The sequence below is a fragment of the Canis aureus genome, chromosome 9, assembly GCF_053574225.1.
Source record: "Canis aureus isolate CA01 chromosome 9, VMU_Caureus_v.1.0, whole genome shotgun sequence".
Taxonomy (NCBI): domain Eukaryota; kingdom Metazoa; phylum Chordata; class Mammalia; order Carnivora; family Canidae; genus Canis; species Canis aureus.
In genome coordinates this window covers 44,150,921-44,167,220 of record NC_135619.1, presented here as the reverse complement: position 1 = coordinate 44,167,220, position 16,300 = coordinate 44,150,921, and the positions used below count along the sequence as shown (strand labels likewise).

The window sequence follows — 16,300 nt, the reverse complement described above, 5'->3', positions numbered from 1 at the left end:
TAATGAGTGAGAAAGAAAAGTCAGAAAGATAATGAAATATTTAAATAGGTGATAAAGGACTGTACAAAGGTAATAGAAGCCAATAGAAAGAAAAAAAAGGTCCTAAAAATACAGATGCAAAACATTTTCAACAAAATTCTGGCAAACTGAACTCATTGGTATATTTTTTTTATTTTTTTAAAAGATTTTATTTATTTATTCACGATAGACATAGAGAGAGAGAGGGGGGCAGAGACACAGGCAGAGGGAGAAGCAGGCTCCATGACAGGAGCCTAACACAGGGACTCAATCTTGGGACTCCAGAATCGCGCCGTGGGCCAAAGGCAGGCGCCAAACCACTGAGCCACCCAGGGATCCCTTCATTGGCATATTAAAAAGATCGTACATTATGACTACGTGGGATATATCCCTGGGATGCAAGAATGATACAACATATCAAAATCAATTAATGTGATACACATTAACAAAATGAAGGATAAAAATTACATGATCATATCAACAGATGTAGAAAAAAATATTTGATCAAATCCAACAACTTCTCATGATAAAAACCCTCAATAACTTAGGTATAAAAAATGTACTGCAATATAATAAAGGCCATATATGAAAAGTCCACAAATAACATCATACTCAAGAGTGAAAACCTGAAAGCTTTTCTTTCAAGATCAACAAATTTGTCCATTCTTGCTACTTCTAATTCAACACAGTACTGAAAGCTTTAGCTAGAGCAATTAGGCAAGAAAAAGAAATAAAAGGCATTCAAACTGGAAGGAAGATGTAATACACTCTGTAGATGACATGATCTTATACATGAAAAACCCTAAGGGACACACACACACACACACACACACACACACACACACAGTTAGAACTAATTAAGGAATTCAGCAAAGTTGCAGAATATAAAATCAATAAACAAAAAATACATTTCTATATACTAGCAACAAACTATCATTAAAATTTTTTTAAAAAGTCCATTTACAGAAGTATCAAACTTAATTGAGAAGGCAACTGACTTGTGCACTGAACCTACAAAACACTATTGAAAGAAAATTTAAAAGATACAAATAAATGGAAAATTACCATGTGTTTAAAGATTGGAAAAATTAATATTGTTAAAATGTCTGTACTACACCAAGAGATCCACAGATTCAATAAAATCCCTATCAAAATCCCAAAGGCATTTTTTACAAAAATAGAAAAAACAAACCTAAAATTCATGTGAAACCATGAATAACCTTTCTTTTTTTTTTAATTATTTATTTATTTATGATAGTCACAGAGAGAGAGAGAGAGAGAGAGGCAGAGACACAGGCAGAGGGAGAAGCAGGCTCCATGCAGGGAGCCCAACGTGGGATTCGATCCCGGGTCTCCAGGATCGCGCCCTGGGCCAAAGGCAGGCGCCAAACCGCTGCGCCACCCAGGGATCCCCCATGAATAACCTTTCTTGAATAATCAAAGCAATCTTAGGAAAGAACAAAGATTAAGTATCAGACTTCCTAATTTTAAAATATATTACAAAGCTACAGTAATTAAAACAGTGTAGTACTGGCATAAAATATACATATAAACTAATGGAAGAGGATAAAGACTCCAGAAATTTAAAAATGTTTGTACAATCAGTAATCTTTGACAAGGGCGCCACAAATACAAAACAGGTAAAGGACAGACTCTTCAACAAATGATGCTGGGAAAACTGGATATCCACATGCAAAAAAATGAAATTGAACCCCTGTCTTATGCCATATATAAATGACAGCTCAAAATGAATTAAAGAGTTAAATGTAAGCCCTGAAGCTATAAAACTCCTAGAAAAAAAATCAGGAGAAACTGGCTTCTTGACGTTCATCTTGGCAGTGATTTCTTAGATTTGACACAAAAGGATAGGCAATAAAACAAAAAACAGACAAGTGTGACTACATCAAACTGAAAAGATTTGCAGAGCAAAAGAAACAACAGAGTGAAAAGGCATCGTATAGAATGGAAGAGGATATTTGCAAATGTCTGATAAGAGGTTAATATTAAAAATATTTAAGGATCTCTTACTCAATAGCAAAATAATGATGATGATGATCTGATTTTAAAATAGTCAAATAACTGCATATTCCCTAAAAAGACATTACAATTGGTCACTGGATATATGAAACATCACTCATCATCCCTAGTAACATCACTCGTCAACATCACCTAATCAACAGAAAATTAGATGATATGTCACATTTGTTAAGAGGACTATGGTCAAAAACAGAAAAAACAAAAAACAAGAGATAGCAAAGTTGCCTCCAATGTGGAGAAAAAAGAGCCCTCATACACTGTTGGTGGAAATATAGAACAATGCAGCCACTCTGGAAAACAGTATGGAGATTTCCTAAAATAATAAAAATAAAACTATAATGATCCAGCAATCCCATTTATGGGTATGTATCCTAAAAAACTGAAATCAGGATCTTGAAGAGATATCTGTAACATTTTCATTTCAAAATTATTCACAATATGGAAATACCCAAATGTCCATTGACACATGAATGAAGATAATGTGGTACATACATACAATGGAATATTACCTAGACTTAAAAATGAAGGAATTCTATAAAATAAGCAAACAGAAAGCAGGAATTGACTCATAAATACAGAGAACAAACTGATGGTTGCTGGATGGGCCAAATGAGTAAAGGGGAATAAGAGATCCAGACTTCTAGTTATACAGTGTATAGGTCAGGAGGATAAAATAAATATATAGCATAAGGAATATAGTTAATAATCATAACAGTGTTGTGTGGTGACATGATAGCTACACGTCATGAGCATAACAATATATAGACTTGTTGAATCACTATGTTGTACACCTGAAAATAATGTAACATTGTGTCGATTATACTTCAATAAAATTTTTTTAAAAAGGAATTCCTACTATCTGCAACACCATGTCCTAGAGGATATTATACCAAGAGAAATAACTAGTGCAAAAGGACAAATACTGCATAATTCCACTTACATGACATACACAAAAGTTAATGTCATAGAAGCAGATAACAGAATGATGGTTGCCGGGGTCTATGGCAAAGGGGAAATGAGAAATTGGTTTTCAATGGCTATAAAGTTTCTGTCCTGAAGGATGAATAAGTTCTAGAAAGCCACCATACAATAGTATAGCAACAGTTAACAACATGGAAAATAGATTTCATGTTAAATATTTTTACCACGCAACGACAACAACACACAAGGAAAATTTTAAATGTGGTGGATATATTCAGTACCTTGAGTACAGTGATGGTATCATAAGTGTATGCAAAATCCCAGATTCATCAAGACATACATATTAAATGTGTGCATTTTCTATGTACTGATTATACTTCAAGAAAGCTAAAAAAGATATTCTGCAACTTAGTTCATTTATAATATATGATAAAATACAATTAATAATTACTGATAGGCTTTGTGCATTTAAAGGAATCACATACTTAAAAAATTTAGTTTACAAATAGAACAGACTAAAATAATAGAAATCTTAAAAAAAAACAAAAAAAAAAAACGTGATATTACCAGCAGAGTGACATAGGTCGTTCCTGAGTTTGCTCCTCCTCACGCAAAAAACTAACATCTATTAAAGAACAAGACACCAAAGAGAGAATCCAGAATATGGGGGTAAGGATGAGGCACTCCTTCACCTCAAAGACCAAGACAGACTGCATCAGAGAGTAAGAGAAGCAGCTATACTTGTCAACACTTCCCTCCTGCAGGTCAGCAAACCAACACATGGAGACCTGAGTGTCCAGTTCCTTCAGTGAGAAAAGAGAAGCTTGAGGTGGACGTGAACAACTAGCTTCCCCAGTATTGTGTTGCTTTGTGGGAGCCCCTACTCTGATAATGCCCCATGGGGATTTCAAGGGAATCTGTAGGGTCAAGCCACTGGGAATCTGACTGTGACAGAGAAGCAGGGAAGAGCAACAACCACATATGGATCTTGGCAGACTGAATTCATACCTGCAGTACCCAAGTAGTAATACCAAAGCAGTTTTGCTCATTTGCAAAACCAAGCTGGAGGTACACTATAACCAGGGAACTTGGCGGGATATAGAGTGGCCTGACTCAGACCCTCAAATGAGGAGTTTGGCTGGTCTTAGAGCCAGTTTGCTCATGCCTACACATGATGCTGCATCAGCCCTATCCATTATGCAGAATGTCTTCCAGCCCCATATGACCAGAAGAGTGGTGACTACTATTAGAAGTTATGCAGACTAGCACTACTTGAGTTGAGAGTTGAGTGGGCAGAGCAGACTGCCCACAGACTAAAACCAATATTGCAAAAGGATGCCTCCCATGTTACTCACAAGCAAATTTATTCATAGCAGGGCTGAGGATAGATCCCAACCCCTTCCAACCAGAGAGTCTGTTTCAGAAATTGCAATTAGCCTGAAGCAACTCCTCCCAATCCTGATCAGGAAAGAGGGCTTAAACATAGCTCCAATGTTGAAGATGTCTTCCAGTGCCACCTGACCAGAAGACAACAAACAGAATTTTACTTGTATTAAACCTTACTTCTCCCATTGGGCCCAGACAAAAAATCTAATTCCCAGTCTGCCTCATTGCAGAGTATAACCTTCAGCCTGTCTGACCAAGGAATCTAAGCAGAGCACATGGAAAGCTGTGTAACCCATTTAAAGGCTCTGTAACTTGAACAGAGAGCAAAAACCATGGCTTCCCACATCTGGAGAGCAAAACTGGTAGCCCCACTGGACCTAGGAAATTCCAGTGCACACTCAGGCCTGATTTGGGCCCCCAAACAATGAGTTGTTTAGGGCATAGGCACTAGCCTGCTCATCTGCCAGAGCATGGCATCTAATTTATAGTTTGATATACTAATGAATATAGTACACTGTTGCTATAATCTAGAAAACCTTTTAGAGAATTCAGGCAATGGTGAAGTACATCCTACATACTCATTTGGGTAAGAAGCCAAGCCAGTAGTTCTAACCTACTGTTCTTAGACAATGGCAGAGCCTCAGACCCATCCACATCCTTTGGCTCAAATAGTCATCTTTTCATTTTTTTAAAGATTTTATTTATTTATTCATGAGAGACTGACAGAGAGGCAGAGATATAGGCAGAAAGAGAAGCAGGCTCCTTACAGGGAGCCTGACACAGGACTTGATCCCAGACAGGGATCACGCCTTGAGCCAAAGACAGACACTCAACAATTGAACCACCCAGACACCCCTCAAATAGTCATCTCATCCCAAATAAACCAAAATAGCAGGCCTAACTGCCCAAAGATATTAGCAGTACACATACTCAGTATGCGTTTCTGCCAAAGCAAAATATGTAAAGTCTAGAAGAGCAGCCCCATGAGTCAAACGTGCAGGTACCAATGTATAGAAATAAGGATCATGAAAAACCAAGATATCACCAAAGGAAACTAATAAAGCTCCCATACCTGACCTTAAGAAATGGAGATCTCTGAACTGTGACACAAAGGATTCAGAATAATCCTTTCACAAAACTTTAGTTAACTAAAAGAAAAAGACAATTAATTCAAGAACACAATACAGGAAGAAAATGAGAAGTTTGACAAAAATTAAGAAACAAACAAATACTAAAGTCGAAAAATATACTAACTGAACTGAAGAATTCAATAGAGAAGTTCAAAAATAGATGAGATCATGACAAAGAAAGAATAAGTAATGTGGAGGACAGGACATGGAAAATTACCAAGTTAGACGAGTAAAAAGAAAAAAAATGATAAAGAATAAAGAAAACCTATAGGACTTATGGGATACAATGAAAAAAAAATTACATTATGGGAATTTCAGAAGAAAATAAAGACAAAGGGACAGAAAGCACATTTAAAGAAATAATGTTGGAAAACATCCAGAACCTAGGACAGAAATGCACACCCAGATCCAGGAGATCAGAGGATCTGAAATGGATTGAATTCAAATAGGGCTACAATGAGACACATTGTAATTAAATTGTAAAATGTCGAAGACCAAAAAAAGATTTTTAAGAGCAGCAAGAAAAAAAGAGAAGTTACATACAATGGAACTGTAGGAAACTATTAGTGAATTTCTCAATAGAAACTTTTCAGGCCAGAATAGAATGAAATGACATATTCAAAATATTGAAAGAAAATAACTGTTAACCAAGAATTATAGACTCAGCAAAGCTGTCCTTCAGAAATAAAAGAGGAATAAAGACCCTTCCAAGCAAACAGGAGCTGAGAGAGTTCATTAAACTTGCCTCACCAGACTTGACTCAAAAGAAATGTTAATGGAAGCTCTTTGAGTGGAAGCTAAAGAACAATAATCAATATTATAATAACAAAAAGGTAATATAAATCTCAAGTAATGGTAAATATATAGTCATGAACTCTACAAAATGATAAGTGTTGAATAACTCATATAGAACTCTAATTTTAAAGTTAAAAAAGCAGCAAAAATGACCATTAATATAATAATCTGTTGTTAGTTACAAAACATACATATACACACAAAGTAATTGTAATAGCAATAATTTAAAACATGAGAGGGAAAAGAAGTAAAAAGTGTAGTATATAAATTCTGTTGAAGTTAAGTAGTTATAAGTTTAAAATAAAATGTTATTTTATTTAGGCTTTATGGTCCCAAGGTACAATACTGTAGTAATTACACAAAAGATCATAACAAAGCAGTAAAAAATACTGATATCAAAAGACATGAAAACACAGAAACAGACAGCAAGAGAAGAAATAAGGAACAAATATATCTACAAAACAACCAGAATACAATTTTTTAAATGACAATAGTAATTCATTGCCAGTCAGTATTTTCTAAATTTTTAATTAAAGTTTACATACAGTATTATATTAGTTTCAGGTGTACAACATAGTAATTTCATAATTACATACTCTACAATATGCTCACCACAAGCATATAAATCATCTGAAAGCCATACAAAGTTATTAAAAATATAAATGACTACATTTGCTATATTGTAAATTTCATCTCCATGACTTATTTTTTTTTAAAGATTTTATTTATTGATTCATAGAGACAGAGAGAGAGAGAGAGGCAGAGACACAGGCAGAGGGAGAAGCAGGCATCAATCATACAGAGAGCCTGAGGTGGCACTCGATCCAGGGTCTCCAGGATCACGCCCTGGGCTGCAGGCGGCGCTAAACTGCTGCGCCACCGGGGCTGCCTGACTTATTTATTTTATAGTTGGCATTTTCACTAAATCTAGACTTGTCCTCTGGATCAAAGCTGGCCAGTGAAATCTCAAGGTATTCTTCTTACTGGAATATTAACCCAATTTTCTGGCTATTACTTAAACCATGTATCTCCTTATCTGTTATTTCATATTAAGTAGATGATGGCAGAAGAAAAAAGTACTACTTCTAAAACTGAGTCTAGAAACCAATTTCTTCAACAGTAAGATTTCAAATAGAAAAGATGACATATTATGTGATTCATTCTTTAATGATTCAGTTAATTCATTAAACAGATGTTAAATGCCTTTTAGGTATCAAGCATTAATAGTTGGTGAGGATATAAAACAAGACTCCACAAATTTCACAGAATCAGAATGATACAAACCAAGTTTTCAAAACAAAATATTACCACATAAAAGTCAATAATAATATGATAAACACAATAGTCCCATATATTTGGAAATTCAGAAAAACTCTTCTAAAAAATCTCATGAGTCAACAAAAACAAAAAGTAAATAATAAAAAGACAGAATATCAAATTTTGTAAGCTGAAATTTATAATTATAAGTCTATGTATTAGAAAAGAGAATGGATGAATATTAAGGACCTTAATGTGCAATTTAAGACATAAAGAACAGAGTAAAAAAAAAAAAAAAAGAACAGAGTAAGTTGAAAGTAAAAAAGATGGTAAACTATAAAAGCAAAATTTAATAAATTTAAAAATATAATAGAGAAAGGTCAGTAAAGTCAAGAAGTTTGATCTTCCAAAGACTAATAGACAAATTCTGAGATACCCCCTCCACACACACACACACACACAAACCTTTGAAAAGACACAAGTAAATAATATTAATAATAAAAAAGAACTAGAACTACCAATCCAGCCAGGTTTCAAAAGATAAAGGATTAGTATGAGCAATTTTTGCATAATAAATTTAAACACTGATCAAGTGAGCACATTCTAATAACAATATAACCTTTTAAAATAGACTCAACATGAGAGTCTGAATAGTACTTACACTATTAAAAATTAAATCAGTAGTTAAAAATCTTCCCAAAACATTAGGCCCAACTTTCATGGAATAAGAACTTGTAATCTTATACAAATCTACAATAACAAGAATAATAAGGAAAGAAATAAAACAGTCCCAAATTCACTCAACTATACCAGTAAAACCTTGATATAAAAACAAAAACCAGGTTAACAAAGAACACAAAGATGAATCACTGGCCAATATCACTCCTAAAGAGATGGAACCATTCAAAACAGTAAAAGCAAGCCAGCAACTATAGAATCATAGAAAAGATAATCTGTTGACTTAGAGTTCTAGAAAGAGAAGAGACATATATAGTAAGTGAAAACAACCCAACAAAAGAAGAAAATTTCCAAAAGCTGAAAGCAACAACCCTTTTGATAGAAATGGTTTATTAAATACCAAGCAGAATGATTGAAAAAGAGCCATATCTAGACATATTATTACATGTAATCCTATAAAATTTCATATAAAAAAAGATCTCTCAAGGGCACCTGGATGGCTCAGTCCATTAAGCATCTCTTGATCTCAGGTAATCAGTTTAAGCTCCATGTTGGGCTCCAACTGGGCGTGGAGCCTACTTAAAAATCAATCAATAAATAAAGAGCTCTCAGAGTTAGAAAAATAAATGTTTAAAAGAATGAAAATAAGAAATCCAGAGACACTAGATCACCATGGAGAACTGCTTTAAAATTCTGAGGGCAATTGATTTTGAATCTGGAATTCTACAACCAACCATAGTATCACTAAGAATAGGGAAAATAAAATATTTTTCAATGATACAGGAACTCAGATACTTTACCTTCTACATACATTAATTCATTAAGTAAGTACTACCTTGCGGATATAATTCACCAAAACTAAAAATGAATTTAAGAATAACTGTCTCAGGAATGCAATGAAAATAAAGCACACAGCAATAGCTGTGTAAACCTAGAGAGCAAATGCTCTCTGGACAAAATGAGAGTACTCCAGGGAGGAAAAATTCAAAGATGAAAATATGCAGCAGAGTAACACATGAGAAAATGGAGAAATTTAATGACAGAGTAACAGCATATGCTATGAGGGGGAAAAAAGGCAATTAGAAATCTCTGAAAAAACAAAATGCTATAAAAAAGTCATAATCCAAATATAAAGAAAATACAAATGAGTCATTCTGAACTCATGGAATGTAGGTAGAGAGAATGCATTTGATCTTGATATTCTTCTTTGAGGAGCAGAGGGCTAGGGGAGATAGTATTGCAATTCCTTCCTTATTAGCTTTGTCAAATCATCTGGTTCTACAGTGAAGAATATGTACAAATTATAAGAATTTATATACAATTTATTAGATTTCAATTTTTAGAATCAGTGCTTGCACAAAGCATGGAAGACTAAACCATCAGTCCCATGAAGACAGATACTATACAGTTAAATGTTCATCATTATGTCCATAGCACCTAATAAGATATCTGGCATTTCCAAAGCAATCAGCCAAATTCATGGAATGAATGATTTAATAAGATTATAAAAAGTAATGTAAATCTTAGAAATGTTCACAATATGAAGTAATGGTATAGCTGACAGAATATGGGAAGCAAAAAAGGGAAAATTTTAAAAATTGGTATATTGATTTCCTCAACATCTAGAAAGCAAAGAGAGAATGTCTAAATTTTATGTTAAAAGAAATGGATGCATATTACGTGAAGTAAAAAGACTAATCCCATCAAAGAACTAAATCAATATAACTACCAAAAGGCAGGGGAGGGAAAAATGTGATGGTGTAAGTCAATTCCTCACCTTTTATAGCAGGAAGTCCATAAATATTCTTTACATGTGAAGACTTTAAGAATAGGATTGTAATTTTTAGCATTGAAGTATGAGAATAACAAAAATAAGAAATAGTTAAAAGTGACTCCAGGGAATTGGTATAGGACTAAATGTGGAAAGAGTAATATCTTCCTTTTATATTTTTTCTATATATATTATTTTACTACTTTGAGAAGAAAAAAAATTAGATTTCTTAGTTGCATAAATTTTATAAATCTGTCACTAGGTGGCAGTCTCAGCAGAAATCTAGACATGCAAGTAACACCATCACATCTCACACCTGAACATTTGAATTCTGATGGGGTAGATCTGGTATGGGACCTGAAATGCTGTATTACTTAAAGATCTTCAGTGATGTCAAAGCCACTGGACCAAGGACTACGTCTTGCATAGACAAGAGAAATCAACTTTGTTTTTATAAACTCATTCATGATTACTCTTTGAAATTTTACAATTTGAGATTCAACATGAAATTAAGACAAACTCACTCCTTTTCTTTTTAAAGTATATCTCTACTGAGAATACATGAAAATATAAAGTATACAGTAGGTAAAAACAAAATTACTTTTTAAAAATTTAAGTTGCATCTATATCTAAGTAAAAAAGCAACCCTTATACATGAATTCATCTAAATTTGTGACAAATCAGTAAACCCCAATAGTCGCACACTATATTAAATTTAGACAAATATTATTTTTTAAAACTCCACAGAACTGTTGAACCATAAACATTTTTAAAAAACAATTATTTATACATGTTATTACAATCAGAAGAATTATTCAAGTGTTAAGTAATCCTCTAAGCTTAATTTGACAATATCACAAATGTTCGGTAAAACTCTAAGGCAAATTTGTTTATATTGATTTGGCAGTTAAAGAAACATGATAAAAAATGTATTTAAGTTCAGTAGTTCTTAAGGATTTCTTAGCAGGCTCCTAAAATTGACACCAATCTTTCCATTAATCTCATTAATATATGTTAACCTCTCCCAATGACATAAAAACTGTCAGTTTGGACTTTAGTTATAAACTAATTATAAATAAAATATGTGTTGTCTTGATTACTCAGATGAATAAAGGAATAAAGAATAAGAACTGTGTAAGAAATTGAGAGCCTCTAATTCCCAGGGCAATGTTTGTAAGCTGTAGAACTGTGCAGTCCAATAGAAATTTACGCTAGCCAAACTGTAATTTTAAGCTTTCTAGTAACCACATTGAAAAAAAAAAGTAAGAAGAAATGGGTAAAATAAATTTTAGTATATTTTACTGGATTCCATATAACAAAATATTATCATATTAACAAGTGATCAATTAAATAATTATTACTAAGATATTTTATATCCATTGTAAGTCTTCAAAATCTGATGTGTATTTTACACTTACATCCCAGGCTGACTAGCCACCTTCCAAGTGTTCAATAGCAACAATTACCATACTGAATGGTGTAGATCTAGATCAATGTTCTCTGATTTTTTTGATAGAGCATCCCATCTGTAAAAATTTTTAGCACACACTCCCAGTTTTCCTCTGTGTGTTTATATATAGATTAGAGCTGACCCTTCAACAACTCAGGGGTTAGGGGTCCTAACATGCCCTCCCCCACAGTCAAAATTCCATGTATAACTTCTGATTCCCCAAACACTTAACTATTGATAGTCTACTGTTGACCAGAAGCTTTACTGATAACATAAACAGTCAACTAACACATACTTTGTATATGTATTATATACTGCATTCTTACAATAAAGAAACCTAAATAAAATGTTATTAAGAAAATAAGGGAGAGAAAATACATTTATAATATTATACTGTATTTATCAATACTGTGAGTTTACATCTGTTTGCAAGATGAATTATCTGTCAGTACCTACAGCAATATTGTATGATACAAAACACTGTAGATATTGTCTGTGTATTACATTAATACCAAAAATGAAAAGATAATGTGAAAAAGAAACTCGTATTTATTTATAGGTATAATAATTCATGCATAGAAAACAAAAAAGCAGCAATATGATTGCTTTATGGTAGCCTAGTGTAATTGATATGAATGGTTATAAAACTTTTATGACATACAGTATTAGTCATATTCCTAATACAATACTGGAAACATTGTTACTTTAAAAAAAAACCACTTACCTATGATTGATAGACTGATACAGTTCTCTCCAATTAACATGAGAGGGCGTACTGTATAGTAATATAATTCTTGGAAAGTAAAGTTATAAAAAAGAGAATTAAACATTACAATTTTATACTGTATTAAAAATCACTAATTTCATGCCCATCTAAGGATAGGATATCCACTTCCATACAAGATTTACATACAATGTTCTACATGATGAATACTTAAGACAATGATGATGACACAAAAGTATCTCATACAATTCTTGTTGTACAGTTATCAGATTTTCAAATGAAGATACTTGCATATACAACAGGTAAGTTTATTAACTGTACAACATGATGATTATTTACTATTCATTAAGTGGAATTGGTTCATTATAAAGGTCTTCACCCTTGTGTTCATGTTGAGCAGGATGAGGAAAGGGAGGAAGATGAGGGGTTGGCCATGTTTCACAAATGGCAGAGGTGGAAGAAACAGAGGGGTGGAAGAGGCAGACACACTTAGTGTAACTAACACTGTAATTTCTGTCTGACTCTTGCTTTTACCTCTCTAAAAATGTTACTATATAATACCAATCCTTCTGATTTTCCTTCACCATTTGCTTTAGTTTTAGTGCTCATACCAAGGTACATGTCAAAAGGAGTCAAAAGTAGTCTTGAATAACTGGAACCCTTCTGCCAGACTGTCTCATGTCAATTTGTTTTCTCGCATTTCCACATCTTGTTCCTCACTATCTGGCACTAGTTTGGAAGCACTCATCTCCACCAAGTCATCTGTTAATTCCTCTGGTGTGGTGTTTACCACCTCTTGGGTTTCTCTAAGATCTACATCTTAAAACTCTTCACCTCCAGCCTTCCCTCCCACTCCCATATCCATAGTCTCTTTCATGATTTCTTTGATTACTTCAAGTGTAGATCCTGTGAAGTTATGCACAACATCTGGACAATTTTCTTCAGGAGGAATTTATGGTTTCAGGCTCAATAGCTTTCATGGCTTTCTCTAGCCCAATGATGGCATCTTCAATGGTATACTTCCAGACTTTCAAGATGTTTCATCAGGGTTCTCTTCCAGAGTGCTGACAATCCTTTACATAGAGTACTGTGTGTAATGAGCTTTGAAGGTCATTATAACCTCCTGATCTTGAAGCTAAACTAGAGACATCCTGTTCAGGGCAAATAAACCACTTCAACACCTTCAGTAGATGAATTCATGAGGTTCTGGGTGGCTGGGGCATTGCCCAATACTGTAAGTACTTTAAAAGGCAGTCCCTTACTGGCAAGGTACTTCCTGACTTTAGGGACAAAGCACTGATGGAACCAATCCAGAATAAGAGTTCTTGTTATCCAGACCTTCTTGGTGTGCAACCAAAAGACTGGCAGCTGGTGTTTATCTTTTCCCTCACAGCTTAGGGGTTGGCAGCTTTATAGATAAGGGCAGTCCTGATCATAAACTGAATTGCATTTGCACAGAACAGTAGAATTAGTCTGTCTCTTCCTGACTTAAATCCTGGTGCTCACTTCTCATCCTTACTAATAAATGTCCTTTGTGACATCTTTTTCTAGAATAGCACACTTTTGTCTTCATTAAAAGCCTGTTCAGGCAGATATCCTTTCTCCTCAAATGATTTTCTTAATGGTGTCTGGGAACTTGTCTGATGCCTCTTAGTCGGAAAAAGCCGCTTCTCCAGTTATCTTGACATTTTTAAAGCCCAACGTCTTTCTAAAATTATCAAACCATCCTTTGCTGACATTAAATTCTCTAGCTTTAGATCCATCACCTTCCTTTTACTTTAAGTTGTCATTAATGACTTCGCTTTTTCTCAAATCATATTGGAGCCTATAAATATGTCTTTATTATAGCAATCCTGCACCCACATAAAAGCTGCATTTTCAATATGAAATAAAAAGGTATATTACAAAAAGCACAAGATTTTCATGCCTGCTGGCACAGATACATTGGCAGCTTCACTAAATCTTTCCCTTTTTAAAATAATGGTCCTTATGCTGGATTATCTTGAAATGGCAGGCAACCACAGCTACAGACCTCAATCTACAGTACATTTCAAGCAATTCAACCTTGTCTTTTTATTTTTTAAGATTTTTATTTATTTATTCATAAGAGACACAGAGACAGAGAGGCAGAGACATGGGCAGAGGGAGAAGCAAGCTCCATGCAGGTAGCCCGATGGGGGGACTCGACCCTGGGACTCCAAGATCATGCCCTGAGCCAAAGGCAGACGCTCAACCGCTGAGCCACCCAGGCATCCCTCAATTTTGTCTTGTAATGTCATGACTTTTCTGTTTCTTGGGAACACCTGTAGAATCACTAGTGGCATTTTGTATGAATCCTACGGGTTATTCAAAGTTTTTGATATTGCACTAAACACAATTAAAAATATGTTTGGACCAAAAGACCACTTTTTAGTGTGATAAGCAATTTATTGGAGCTGAACCGCTCTCCAGATGATTAGCAAGACATTGTGTTTTACCAATACAATACCTGAGGTCACTATATTAGCAGTGAGATGATGATGAAATTATTACAATAGTACAACATGTACTACAGTTATTTGCAGTTATGATTTAATACTGCAACTTTATATTTGTCTATATTTCTCTCAATTGCAAAAGCTGTCATGTATAGTCTATAAGTGTTTGTAAATGTAAGTTTGGTAAGTTTTAACTTTTTATAATGGATTTGTGTGTATTTTATGGTAGTATATGATAAACTAGTGTTTATGAATATATTTTATGCACTCATGAAACACCTGTTTCTTAAAATTTTTCAATATTTCTAGGGCACACAGTTTGTAACTTTTTCCAAACTGTCAATTATTTCCAAAAAAATTTCCAATATATTCATTGAAAAAAAGTTGTGAACATGCACAGTTCAAACTCCTATTGTTCAAGGGTCAATTATATATGCACATACTATTATCACTAGATAATATTCCAAGATATGAAATATACTTAAGGTAGGATATTCTACATTAAGTGGGCATATGAATCACATGAAAACCTCTTAAAATCTAGATTTTAAGATACTGATTCAATAGGATTTAGATAAAGACCAGAAATAAGCATTTTAAGCAAGCTTTCTAGGTGATTCTGATGTAGGTGGTACAAGATCATACTTGCAAAAACACTGCTATAGACCCCTAGTTCTCAAATTGTGATTCATAAACACCCACAAACTTGCAAAAGAAGGAAGGTGCCCTAATCTTTGCTCTAGCCAAAGTTCATTTCTAGCATGAGGGGGAAAAAAAAGAGAAAAAGGAAACAAGGATAGGTATTATAAGACAAATCTACTATAGAATAATGCTTCTTTTAGTAGCCTTCAGAAGTACATGACCAAAATGTGAGTGCCACAAAGTTTTCACTACCATTTTTGCTATTGTTTAAATTTACAACTTCTAGAAAGAAATATTAATACAAATCTGCCATTGATATCAAAGTAACACATAATTAATTCTGATCCAAATCCAACTAAGTTAGAAAATCAGCCAAATGATATCCCAGAAGCATAAACACTTATTTTTAGGACAATTGTTCCAGCTTTCCTGGCTTGCTGGAATCTAAGCCAAAGCTACCTTGCACAATTAGGAGTAATAGTAAGATGGAGAACATAAGTCAAAAGGATCAAAATGATGAAGCCTTAGAACATGTTCAGTCCATCTCAAATTCATTTAGTTGTGGTATTCATCATCAGATTTCTACATAGATAAAATACAAAAAGATAAAATTTAGAATTTTAGAGACATGCTAAGCTTTATTTTGTTCTAGCTATCAAAAAAAAGTATACAATGACATTATTATAAATCAGTGTGTTATCTGTTAAAAAAAAAAAAAAGCACTGAAACCATCTTCTCCACTCCTCCCAAATTAATACATTTTCCTTCATTTTGGACTGAAAAGACCATGGTTACCACTTCTGTGCTAGTCCTTTTTATACTTGCAGATGCAGAAATTAAGCTACTATGTCTATTTGGTACAGTTTCACTTGGTGGCATTTTCTAAGATTCTTCTTTTCTTAGGCTGGACTTCCACAGCAGGTGGTCATTGTCTCCATTCACACAGATGCACATATCAAAGTCTGATGTTATACCCAGCAGCAAATTCATGGTCTCTGCAGTACTCTCTGGTTT

At 33.9% G+C, this 16,300-nt stretch overlaps 1 protein-coding gene across 12 annotated transcripts in view; it reads right to left on the bottom strand.

The window, feature by feature from the left end:
* GPHN (gephyrin) overlaps positions 1 to 16,300 on the bottom strand; it is a 620,043-nt gene that overhangs the window by 387,486 nt on the left and 216,257 nt on the right. The window lies entirely within an intron of this gene.